The sequence below is a fragment of the Triticum aestivum genome, chromosome 5A (assembly GCF_018294505.1).
Source record: "Triticum aestivum cultivar Chinese Spring chromosome 5A, IWGSC CS RefSeq v2.1, whole genome shotgun sequence".
NCBI classification, from domain to species: Eukaryota; Viridiplantae; Streptophyta; class Magnoliopsida; order Poales; family Poaceae; genus Triticum; species Triticum aestivum.
Window position 1 is genome coordinate 259,663,293 of NC_057806.1, and position 13,360 is coordinate 259,676,652.

Consider the following 13,360-nt stretch of genomic DNA (forward strand, 5'->3'; position numbering starts at 1 on the left):
TCCTCCTGGCAGAGGAGGAAGACGACAGGGGAGGAGGCAGTGGTGGGCTGGGCCGGCCAGCTGCAGTGCTGGGCCGGTTGGTGGGATGCACAGGTGAGGCCAGGTAAGATTATCTCTCTCTTTTATTTTTGTTTTCTATTTGTTTGCCTCTATTTTGATTTAGTTTAAAATACCAAATCAATTTCATAAATCCTGAAAATATTCTTGAGCACTTTCTGAAATATTTTAGTGGCCCACATATAGTTCCAACATTATTTAAGCATTTAAATTATTTATAGTGTTTAAATGCTCAAAGTCAAATACAATATGATTTAATTCAAAAATCCAGGAATGACCTGGAAACATGTTCATCATTTTTGGCAGAGGTTTTCACCTTTATCATAAATGATGAACATTTTCAAAGGGCATTTTGGGTTCATGAAAATGATTTAAGTTTGAACCTAGTATTTTTAGAGAGGTGCGAGGGTTTGATCAATCCCCATTTCAATTCAAAAGAATTTAAACATGATGCAACACATGGAAGCTAGCCTATGTCAGACAAGAACTAGGGATGTGACAACTCACCCCTACTAAACAAGAATCTCGTCCCGAGATTCAAGTCGTGAGGTAAGAAGACAGAGGGACACAAGCTAACACAATCTTCACAATCCAGATGTCTTTCTCGAGGATGTTGATTCATTGCATCACCTTGATCTTGAAGTCTTGCTTTGAGAACTACATCCAACATGACAATGAGAAGGGAGAATTTTAGAAGAATCGATCTTCTTGAGGTTCGAGCAACTTAGGATCATCTTAATGATCACAAGATCAACTCACGGAATTGTTGGGGAACGTAGTAATTTCAAAATTTTCCTACGGACACGCAAGATCATGGTGATGCATAGCAACGAGAGAGGAGAGTGTTGTCTACGTACCCTCGTAGACCGAAAGCGGAAGCATTAGCACAACGCGGTTGATGTAGTCGTACGTCTTCATGATCCGACCGATCCAAGTACTGAACGCACGGCACCTCCGAGTTCAGCACACGTTCAACTCGATGACGTCCCTCGAACTCCGATCCAGCCGACTGTTGAGGGAAAGTGTTGTCAGCATGACGGCGTGGTGACGATGATGATGTTCTACCGACGCAGGGCTTCGCCTAAGCGCCTCTACGATATGATCGAGGTGGATTATGGTGGAGGGGGGCACCGCACACGGCTAAGAGATCAAGAGATCAATTGTTGTGTCTTTAGGGTGCTCCCTGCCCCCGTATATAAAGGAGTGGAGGACGGGAAGGGTCGGCCCTCTCTATGGCGCGCCCTAGGGGAGTCCTACTCCCATCGGGAGTAGCATTCCCCCTTTCCTAGTAGAATTAGGAGCCCTTCCAAGTAGTAGGAGTAGCAGGGAAGGAAAGGGAAGGGAATAGGAGAAGGAAGGAAGGGGGTGCCCCCCTCCCTAGTCCAATTCGGACCAGCCCATGGGGAGGAGTGCGGCCACCCTTTGAGGCCTTTCTCTCCTTTCCCGTATGGCCATTAAGGCCCAATACGAATTCCCGTAACTCCCCGGTACTCCCGAAAATACCCGAATCACTCGGGACCTTTCCGATGTCCGAATATAGTCGTCCAATATATCGATCTTTACGTCTCGATCATTTCGAGACTCCTCGTCATGTCCCCGATCTCATCCGGGACTCCAAACTCCTTCGTTACATCAAAACATATAAACTCATAATATAACTGTCATCATAGTGTTAAGCGTGCGGACCCTACGGGTTCGAGAACTATGTAGACATGACCGAGACACGTCTCCGGTCAATAACCAATAGCGGAACCTGGATGCTCATATTGGCTCCTACATATTCTACGAAGATCTTTATCGGTCAAACCGCATAACAACATACGTTGTTCCCTTTGTCATCGATATGTTACTTGCCCGAGATTCGATCGTCGGCATCTCAATACGTAGTTCAATCTCGTTACCGGCATGTCTCTTTACTCATTCCGTAATACATCATCTCGCAACTAACTCATTAGTTGCAATGCTTGGAAGGATTAGGTGATGTGCATTACCGAGAGGGCCCAGAGATACCTCTCCGACAATCGGAGTGACAAATCCTAATATCGAAATACGCCAACCCAACAAGTACCTTCGGAGACACCTGTAGAGAACCTTTATAATCACCCAATTATGTTGTGACGTTTGGTAGCACACAAAGTGTTCCTTCGGTAAACGGGAGTTGCATAATCTCATATTCATAGGAACATGTATAAGTCTTGAAGAAAGCAATAGAAACAAACTAAACGATCAAGTGTTAAGCTAACGGAATGGGTCAAGTCAATCACATTATTCTCCTAATGATGTGATCCCGTTAATCAAATGACAACTCATGTCTATGGTTAGGAAACATAACCATCTTTGATCAATGAGCTAGTCAAGTAGAGGCATACTAGTAACATACTGTTTGTCTATGTATTCACACATGTATTATGTTTCCGGTTAATACAATTCTAGCATGAATAATAAACATTTATCATGATATAAGGAAATAAATAATAACTTTATTATTGCCTCTAGGGCATATTTCCTTCAGGAATGAGACGTAGAAACATCTCTTGAGCTAAGAGGCAAAACATGCATCATGAGGAACGGAAGAAACAATTTGACGAGGGTTTCAAAGTAGCAAGGAAACAATTTCCATGATCCCATAGCGGGGCACCTTGGGAGAGGTGACTCGTAAAATTATTCCCTTAAGTGGCAAAAAGAATTACTTTTGATATAGAGATCATTGGAACTCTCTATACCAGCCTAAGGAAATTCACAAACGATCGTTTAAAGGAGTTCAAAAGAATGACATACTCGGACTAGAATGGATGATGTGGACTACCTTGTTGAAGACAACGCAATGGATGATTTTTGCTTATCATCGGAAATGGATGGGACCCATGGTAGAACCACATTTGTAGATGATCCTGAATAGTAATTACTGAGAAAGGGAAACCCATGGGAGATCGGCACAATGGCGATGCAAGTTGGGAACAATATGCAAATACTGGGAATGTTACAACCATCATATCTGCCTGAGATTCAGATCCGATTGGTGATATGATACTTCAGACTCGGCATGTCTGAAAAGAAAGTTTGCAACATAAATCGACGAGATGACGTTGCGAGATTCTCGGGAAATGAACTACGATAGCAAGCTCCAAAACATGACCTGGTTCTGCTACACACATGTGAACACGCTCTCCCAGTTGAGTATGACCACGTAGAAGTCTTATAATAAAAACACTATCGAGTTCAGGTGGGGAACCATCAACGAGGATATCAAAGTCCTTTTATAAGCCGGGGTTAGCTCTTAAGAAGGACCTTCTTCTCCTTGAACAATTCAATCAGTGGCTTGGTGTGCTAGGGAACCCATATGGAGTGGAGGTAATTAGTCTACCAAACCATAGAATACATTCGCACATGCATAACTGACCTGGGATGGTACCAGAGGAAACAAAACCAATCTTTCTCGAACTCACAGCGGCAACTTGCACCGAATGCACATGAATTCGAGGGAGTCACTTCTTCCATACAAGCATAAGCTTCATGAACGGAACACGAAGGCATTGCTTACAAAGTTTTCAACACTAGGTTGATGTTCAACATGAATCATGGGGGAGACAAAATGATGCTGATGGGCTCAACAACAACTCATTGGAATTTCCATATCACTGGACTTCCACCATCATGTGAACACGGTGATAGCATTGGTCAGACCAAAAGATGTAATGGTGTATGCTCGAGGGATCAACCACGAGTAAGAAAACATTACGAACATCGTTGGTTCTGATTTGACTTGACGATAGCCCATACTCAAGTCAAAGTTTTGTCAAGGCAATGGATCCAACAACTGATCATGAGGACCAATCGATGGAGATATCATCTTCCTTCAACACACACACACAACGATTTCCCTTAACATGAACTAAGTTAGACAAGCTTTTATCCTCCATCTCTCCAAGTTGTTGTTTGGCTTAACCAACTAGCTCAGGGGTATCCCACACAGATTCTTGGAGAATGGGTGGTTTGGAGGAAAACCAATATGATGACGAACTCAACATAGCGGTCAGGTGACAACCTGGTAATACTTCCGTGAAGATATTCGAAACATCACAAACCACTGATATGTTACTAAGCTCGAGAACAATCTTGCTTTTCAGAGCAAGACGATATGATCAAACAAGCAAGGGATTGAATAATCCTAACTCATTGATCGAAGGGTGCACCTGGAATAAGGACTAGGTAGCATGATCAATCTTAGGATGATGATTTAATAACCAGTACGCTAAGAATGAGAGTATTATCCATTTACTACCAAGCAACAAGTTGCTCGAAGTATTGATTTCACACATCACAATTCACTTGTCGGCATTCCGGTTACAGCAACACGGAATCGAGGGATGAATAATGATGGCGAGAAGTATCACTCCGTCAAGAATTCATAAGAGGTGGTGCAATTCTCATGACATTCTTGACATAAAAATGGTAACACTTCAAGGTAGAACAGAGCAAAGCTGGATTGGCATTTTGATCCACGGAATACAACTACTTTGACCCAATCCTAGATATGGACGAGGTACTAGAGTTCGTTTATCCTAGTCATTCCAGAATAGAATGGCTTGACGGACCACAAGAGTAATAGGCATCGATGAACACGAATGCACACATGCTCTTGAAACTGATAGATGAAGGTCAGAAGACAACTAAAGAGGGACAACTCAAAGGAGCATACATTTTTCTGAGTTGTGGATGCATGGATTAGTATGCCGAACAAATTCAACATATTTCTTCCGGATAACCCATGCGGAGAGGTAGGATTGGCAGAGTGACAATATAGAATGGGGAACTCATCGAGAGCACTCCTGTTGTGATCTTTTGATCCAACAAACTTCTGCCATAAGTGGTTCATAGTATTTGGAAGAAGGAAATACCACGGACCTCGAGGACTAATGCAAGGTTACTAATATCCTAAAGGTACAAGCAACACTATCAACACGAGGTAAGTAGGGTGAATCTTGGGCTTAAGAACCCAGAAATAGAAGGCCTACTAACTAAATGGCATCACGGGATGCTTTTGAGAATGGGGGCCAGAATCATCACACCGGGAACACAAAACATTGCTAGATTACTGAGTGGTTCTCAAAGACACCTAGGGTCATAATACTAACTCCAACATATATGTTAAGGCAACGGAGTACCTCAACAGACCGATTAGTGTGCTTAATCTGGCCCAAAGGAACATCGAAAACGGGAAGAAGGAATTTACAAATGCATCAGCTTGTTTAGAAACCTAGGATGACTCGGACAACATAATGGCTGTAAATGCTCAAAAAGATTTGAGACATCCTGCAAAATGGTGGCATAACCACTCAACATCACAACATCAAGGTTCCGAGACCAACTATGAACACACGGAAGTACTAGAAACTGAACTGAGACATGAATCCATCAATCCTATAAGTCTATGGATTAGTAACACGTCATCCTAATAGATAGATGAGAAGGCCTAGTTTCTTAACCCCATAGAAAAGAAGAGGTTGATTCAGATCAGAAGGGCATAAGGTAAAGGAGCAAAAAGAGCCTTACGTTCCCTACCACAATCAATTCCCTTATATAACTAAAGCATTTCTAGACTCAACTTCGACCAGTTTGCGGACTCACGCACGGTATTCCCACGGGTGTCGCCTTACCATGGCCCGGGACTGTTTGCGCCTTTTGGTTCACATATGTGATAGTGTCGCTAGCATCCATATGACAGAGAACCCGGGCCGACATGACTAGTCATGAACCCAAAGTGGCACCAACTTACGGGGACAGACATACATGAATCAACATCGAGCATGCGGTCAGCAGCGTGTGAATCCGGGCTGTAGCACTCAGCTAACAGGACTCCGATGAACCGGGATGTAGCAGGCTAGGCAGGACTCCGGATGTCATCACGTGACATTTCCCCGAAGGGACAGACACAGGAACGAAGTGAATCACATGCCGGCCAGTCAAGTGTTCCGGAGCAGTAATGCTGGGCTAGCAGGACTCCGGTGAACCGGGCTGTAGCGGACTACTATGGCTCATGGAAGCACAAGACTACATTTCCCCATAAGATAGGCTACCAAGGATAAACAACTAGGTTGTCAGATCCCACACATACCAAGCATTTCAATCATACACACAATATGCCCGATATGTGTAAATACAACATGGCATCACAACAAAGCACTACGACTCAAAGGATTTATTCAATAGGCTCCGAGGAGCGAGATATTACAAACATGGGTCTCATGACCCAACATTCAGAGCATACAAGTCAAAGCACATGCGGAAGCTTAACATGTCTGAGTACAGACATCTACAAATGAAAAACGCTGAGAAGCCTGACTATCTACCAGATCCTGCCGAGGGCACAAGATCGTAGCTGAGGTATCAAGCTAAACGTCGAAGTCCACACGGAACTACTAGCGAGACTGACGTCTCTCTGCAAAACATAAAATAGGCAAACGTGAGTACAAATGTACCCAGCAAGACTTACATCAGAACTTGCTACATATTCATCAGTATCAACAAAGGGGGTGGTGGAGTTTGACTGCAGCAAGCCATCTTTGACTCAGTGGCTATCCTAAACTATGACTGCAAGTAACTCTTTTGAGGTGGCGCACACGAGTCCACATATTCACCATATCAATACACCACTATGGATCCGCTCCCGTCTATCTGCGAGAAGGCCATCCATAGCACTCACGCTTATCTTGCGAGTTTTAGAGTATCCAGTTTCACTTGTCTATAAACTGTTATAGGCAACCTAGAAGTCCTTTACCGTGGACGTGACTATTCGAATAGATCATTTATAACCCTGCAGGGGTGTACTTCTTCACACATGTTTCCACCACTTAGCGTCTGCACATGACATGTGCTCGGCATACTTCAAGCGAAAGCCGACGTGGGTATAGACCACGATCTGACTAACCACACAAGTCTCTAGTCCAGGTTTATCGCCTATTCGGGTTCCATCCGTGAGGAGATCCGGCCGGAGTTTCACTCACAGCCCCAAACGATGTGTGCAGGGTTCCCGAGACACCAAACGGGCGCCCGGTACACCGTGCCATGATGTATCTACTACATCATAGCCCACCCCTAGGGTCAGCGCTACGCACGGCCTCCAACACATATCCTACAAACATCAGAAACTAGTTGCAACTCCTGGACAGAGGGCAGGGGCGGTTAATAAGTCGAGCGGGGTCATATTTCAGGGCCCAACGTGTGGTAGTAGTTGTTCATGGATCGCAAACATAGAACTCAGTTCCTGAGGACGGTTTCAATGAGACAACCCACCATGTACTCCTACATGGCCTCTCACCGCTACCTTTACCAAATCATGTTCACACACTTAGCTCACACACAGTAGGACATGTTCATCACCATTCCAATCCATCCCCGATGAATCAGACCTGACTCAACTCTAAGCAGTAGCAGGCATGACAAACAAGCATGAATGAGTAGGCACATTAAGGCTCAAACAACTCCTACTCATTCTAGTGGGCATCATCTATTTACTGTGGCAATGACATGTCATGCAGAGAAAAGGGGTTCAACTACCGCAGCATATAACAGTTGGATCGTTGTTGTCCTAATGCAATAAAAGAGAGCAGGAGCGAGAGAGTGGGATTGTATCGAAATGAACAAGGGGGTTTTGCTTGCCTGGCACTTCTGAAGATAGTATAGTTCTTCATCGGTGTCATCGAACTCATCGTCGGAACGTCGTCTATTGAGAGGGGACAAATACCGGCAACACAGAAGGAAACACAATCGATGCAATGCACAATATGATGCATGATCAAGACATGGCAAAATGAGTGTGTTGGGCTAATGCAACTACAACCAGATGGGTTTGAGCTATTTTGAACCAAAGATCCAAAGTTCAAACTCATTTGTGATCTTAAATAGGGCTTTATCATGTTTTGCACTAAACAACAAGTTAACTTGTTTAAACATGCATGAAACTAGTACATATGGATAGATTGGATTTTTCTGATCATTTTTCATGTATAACTTATTTTATTCTGAGTTACAGATTAATTTCTATGAATTTTAGAAGTTTTAGCTATTTTTTGGAATTTCCTGAATAAGAATAAATCCAGTAAATGGTTAACTACATCAGCATGACGTTGGGGTGACGTCAGCAGGTCAAAGGCACCAGCCAAGGTCAAACCTGACGGCTAGGACCCACATGTCGGTGTAACAACTAACTAATAGAGTTAGTTAGTGTTAGGTTAGCACTAACCTAGGTTAATTAGGGCCTGGGCCCACTGGTCAGTGTCTAAACTAAGTGTCAGGGTTAATTAGCATTAATCTAAATCTAACTAAAGATTAACAAGGACGGGCCTGCACATCAGTGACCCTGGGGGGTCAAACCTAGGTCAAACGAGTCAACCTCGCTGGACTTGGTCCACGGCTCGTCGCCGGCGACACCAGAGACGACGGAGGTGCTTGGAATCGTAGCTCAGGCGACGAAATGAGAGGCGGAGAGGCTCTACGGGGAGCTGGCGATCGCGCGCATCTAACGGGGCAAGCGGGAGCAGCTGGGGTGGACCGAGCTCGTCGGAAGCGAGCTCGGGGCGGCGGCCGAAGTTCGGCCAACGACGGTTTGCGTGTTGCGGGGCATGTTCGGGAGCCGTGGGTGACCGTGATCGACTTGCGGGAGTGCAGCGAGTGTAGCGGTGGGCTCGGACACGTGCTTGCACGGCCGTAGTTGCGGTGGCAACATGACCGGGGGCGAGGAGCTGTCGGCTCCGACGGCCACGGTGGTTGGAAGGTGCGAACAAGCACGGGGAGAGAGGGGAAAAGGGCACGGACTTACAGTGAATCCAGCAGAGGCAATGGCGAGGCCAGGGAGGGGCTGGAGCTTGCGAATCCCCGGTGAGTTCGGCGGCAGTCAGAGGTTGAAGATGAGGTCGGGGACGATGTTGCAGGGCTTCCGGCGGGGCGTGGCTCAGTGGGGAGGAAGAGGGGGTCGAGGCAGAGCTTCTGAGCGCTTCGGCGAGGCGAGGCAGTGCCTGTGGCCACGGCAACAGCGAGCGGCGGCGACGATAACTCTCCGGTGATGCGAGGGAGGAAGCCAGAGGAGGGAGAGAGGCATGGGGAGGGCGAGAGAGCGGTTGGGGGCTGTGTGGCGTCACCCGAAGAGGCCAGGGCGAAGTGGCAAGCAGGAGGTGGCCGGGCGTGCGTCGGCGTGCGTCGGCCACACGCTCGTCCTCCTGGTAGAGGAGGAAGATGATAGGGGAGGAGGCAGTGGTAGGCTGGACCGGCCAGCTGCAGTGCTGGGCCGGTTGGTGGGCAGCACAGGTGAGGCCAGGTAAGATTCTTTCTCTCTCTCTCTCTCTTTTATTTCTATTTTCTATTTGTTTGCCTCTGTTTTGATTTAGTTTAAAATACCAAATCAATTTCATAAATCCTGAAAATATTCCTGAGCACTTTCTGAAATATTTCAGTGGCCCACAAATAGTTCCAACATTATTTGAGCATTTAAATTATTTATAGTGTTTAAATGCTCAAAGTCAAATACAATATGATTTAATTCAAAAATCCAGGAATGACCTAGAAATATGTTCATCATTTTTGGCAGAGGTTTTCACCTTTATAAGAAATCATGAACATTTTCGAAGGGCATTTTGGGTTCATGAAAATGATTTCAGTTTGAACCTAGTATTTTTAGAGAGGTGCTAGGGTTTGATCAATCCCCATTTCAAATTCAAAAGAATTTAAACATGATGCAACACATGGAAGCTAGCCGAGGTCAGACCAGAACTAGGGATGTGACATGCTTGGAGCGTATTTTCAATTTTACTTGCTGTTTGAATAAAATCATTGGATCCGAAATATTAAATTAAAAAGAATCCTCCCAGGGCTAGTTAATTATTTGACTACTCAGTGTCCTTCACTATTATCTTTTGGAGTAGTTTGTCATCTACTCACGTGCTTCACGTATATCCTATGAGTAAATGGTTGAATAACTGAATATCATAAATCTGAATTTATATATGTTTCATATGCTTATACCATGGGGAGTAATGACTTCACATAGAATAAGTATAGCTAGTAAACTTATTAAAAGTTAGCAAACGTAGAATTGGTCACTTGAACAATTCATGAAAGAATATATTGAAGGAAGAGAGATTTCACATATAAATATACTATCTTGGACATCTTTTGTAATTGTGAGCACTCACTAAAATATGACATGCTAAAAGGTTGATGTCGGACAAGGAAGACAACGTAATGGGTTATGTTTTCTTATATCCGAAATAAAGTATATTGTCTTGGATCATGCAACATGTTGAGCTTGTTTTCCCCCCTCATGCTAGCCAAATTCTTTGCACCAAGTAGAGATACTAGTGTGCTTCCAAACATTCCTTAAACCAGTTTTGCCATGAGAGTCCACCATACCTACCTATGGATTGAGTAAGATCCTTCAAGTAAGTTGTCATCGGTGCATGCAATAAAAAATTGCCCTTTAAATATGTATGATCTATTAATGTGGAGAAAATAAGCTTTATACGATCTTGTGATATGGAAGAAATAAAAGCGACGGACTGCATAATAAAGGTCCATATCACAAGTGGCAATATAAAGTGACATTCTTTTGCATTAAGATTTTGTGCATCCAACCATAAAAGTGCATGACAACTTTTGCTTCCCTCTGCGAAGGGCCTATCTTTTACTTTTATCTTCTACCCTTATGCAAGAGTCATGGTGATCTTCACCTTTCCTTTTTACATTTTATCCTTTGGCAAGCACATTGTGTTGGAAAGATCCTGATTTATATATCCAATTGGATGTAAGTTATCATGAACTATTATTGTTGACATTACCCTTGAGGTAAAAGGTTGGGAGACGAATCTATAAGCCCCTATCTTCCTCTGTGTCCGATCAAAACTTTGAACCCATAAATATCAGGTGAGTGTTAGCAATTGTGAAAGATTAAATGATAGTTGAGTATGTGGAGTTTGCTAAATCAAAGCTCTGACATAGACCCTTCCTAAAAATAAGATGAATTGCAATTGTTTGATGACTGAGAATATAGTTTGTTAGTTTCAAGAAAGTTTATAATCTATACTTTAACATGTGAATAGCTTGTTACTTGTTCATGAAAAGCTTTATGAAGATGAGCTACTGTTATGATATATAATGATGCTATAAAAAGTGATTGAAACTATCATTGATGAATCTTATGCACTTGCTAGCATTCACACTTCATAAATTATTTCTTTTATCATTTACCTACTCGAGGACGAGCAGGAATTAGGCTTGGGGATGCTAATACGTCTCCAACGTATCTATAATTTATGAAGTATTCATGCTATTATATTATCAAAGTTGGATGTTTTATATGCATTTATATGCTATTTTATACGATTTTTGGTACTAACCTATTAACCTAGTGCCCAGTGCCAGTTCTATTTTTTCCTTGTTTTTGAGTTTTACAGAAAAGGAACATCAAACGGAGTCCAATTGACGTGCCAATTTTTGATGATTTTTTCTGGACCAAAAGAAGAACCCGGAGTAAAAGAGTTGGGCTAGGAGAGTCCCGGGGCGCCCACGAGGGTGGGGGCGCGCCCACGAGGGTGGGGGCGCGCCCACCCCCCCAGGCGCATGCGCCTGCCTCGTGGACGCCTCGGGCACCTCCTTGACGTGAGACCGACGCCAAAAATTCCTATAAATACAGAAACCTCGGAAAATTAACCTAGATCGGGAGTTCTGCCACCAGAAGCCTCCGTAGCCACCGAAAACCAATCTAGGCCCTCTCCGGCACCCTGACGGAGGGGGCCATCATCACCGGAGGGCCTGGAGGAGGATCTCGGAGGGGCCATTATTGTCATGGAGGCCATGGAGGAGGAAGCACAAGGGGGAGAACCTCTCCTCCTCTCTCTTGGTGGCACCGGAGTGCCATCGAGAGGGGAATCATCGCCGCGGTGATCGTCTTCATCAACATCATCATCACCATCCTCATCTCTTTTACGCGGTCCACTCTCCCGCACCCCGCTGTAATCCCTACTTGAACATGGTGCTTTATGCCACATATTATGATCCAATGATGTGTTGCCATCCTATGATGTTTTGAGTAGATATCCTTTGTCTTTGGGTTGATTGATGACCTATATTGGTATGAGTTGTATGTTTTACTTTGGTGTTGTCCTATGGTGCCCTCCGTGTCGCGCAAGCATGAGGGATTCCCATTGTAGGGTGTTGCAATACATTTATGATTCGCTTATAGTGGGTTGCGTGAGTGACTGAAACACAAACCCAAGTAAGTGGGTTGTTGCGTATGGGATAAAGAGGACTTGATGCTTTAATGCTATGGTTGTTTTTACCTTAATGATCTTTAGTAGTTGCGGATGCTTGCTAGAGTTCCAATCATAAGTGCATATGATCCAAGTAGAGAAAGTATGTTAGCTTATGCCTCTCCCTCATATGAAATTGCAATAGTGATTACCGGTCTTGTTAATGATTGCCTAGGACAATTCCGCACACCGATCCACCATTATTCCACACTCGCTATTTATAATATTTAGTAATCTATTCTAACTTTATGATAACAGCACCTACTTTTATATTTTAGCTCTCCAATATCATGCAAAGTTATCCACTTCATTCCCACAACATAGTTTTACTTCTCGTTGCTAGTTGGAAGCAAACGTTCAGTGTACGTAGAGTCATATCAGTGGCAGATAGGGCTTGAGAGAATTTTGATCTTACCTTTAGCTCCTTGTGGGTTTGACATTCCATACTTATCACTTCCACCTTTGGAAATTACTATGATGATTCCCTGCACTTGGGGATTATCACCAAGCTCCACCATAAGCTTTTACTTGTGTAGGTGTGAGAAACCGACAAGAGCTAGTACCAATTGTGCTATTTCCTTGTCCTACATTGGAGTGATCATCGATCCACTTTCAACTTCGGTCAAGGTACATTTGGTATTCGTTCTTCTCTTTCTACCACTCAGATTTGTCTTGGAATGATAGATAGGCCAAGTACTTCTACCAACCTACTCTTCATTGAGCACGATGACAACATGAACTCCTATGTCACCAAGAGTCACCTCTTTGGTGCACAATGTGCTTTGCATCAAGAGCAACAAGCAATGAGTGAACGCATCGACAACCTTGCCGCCGACTTGCGACTCTCCGAGCAACGTACAAGGGACTACTTCGACCACAAGCTCGACGATCACAAGCAAGAGAATGACGCAAGGATGGATGAAATTCGCGCTTTGTTGCTCAACCGCTCTTCTTCCACTTCGTCTTCATCAAGAAGGACTCGCTCAAGTCGACACTCCGACTTC